Raw genomic sequence first — 594 nt, 5'->3', positions numbered from 1 at the left:
GGCCCTGCTGCTGCCACTGCCAGCGGTGGAGAAGGTCCTGAGCAACAGAGGGGCAAAGGCCAGAGCCCCAAAACAGGGTTTGGACCTGCAGGATCCACCTCCTCCTGCAGCACGAGTCTCTGCAGGATCAAGGAGAGGATGCCTGATGGTTTTTGCCCTTTGGAGCTCCTGCACTTGCATCCCAACAGCGGATGTGGTGCTGCACAAACCAGGCACCAGAACAGACCCAGGGCTGCTGTGAGCCCCCAAAACCTTCCTTGGCAGCAGAGCCCCCCCCTGAAGCACCAGCCCCTCTCCCTCTGCCTTAGCTGAGCATCACAGGAGCACTCAGGAGAGGAGGAATATTCAATATTTGCCAGGCAATAACCACATAGCTGCGTACAGTCCCCCGAGCCCGGCAGCAGCCCACGCAGCCATCCCTGTGCTGCAGCTCAGGGGGAATCACCCCTTCTCCCGCCATCCCCACCCTCAGCTCCAGCAGCACAGCAGGCAGGAGCCCATTTCATCCCTCTGACACTGCCCCAGCACACAACACGGCAACATCTTCACTCAGGGACGGGGCCACCCACCCCACCGGCGCTCGCCTCATTCGTG

Source organism: Apaloderma vittatum, unplaced genomic scaffold, assembly GCF_000703405.1.
Source record: "Apaloderma vittatum isolate BGI_N311 unplaced genomic scaffold, ASM70340v1 scaffold11670, whole genome shotgun sequence".
Classification (NCBI taxonomy): Eukaryota; Metazoa; Chordata; class Aves; order Trogoniformes; family Trogonidae; genus Apaloderma; species Apaloderma vittatum.
The sequence above is the reverse complement of the archived record's forward strand: the minus strand, read 5'-3'. Positions refer to the sequence as shown.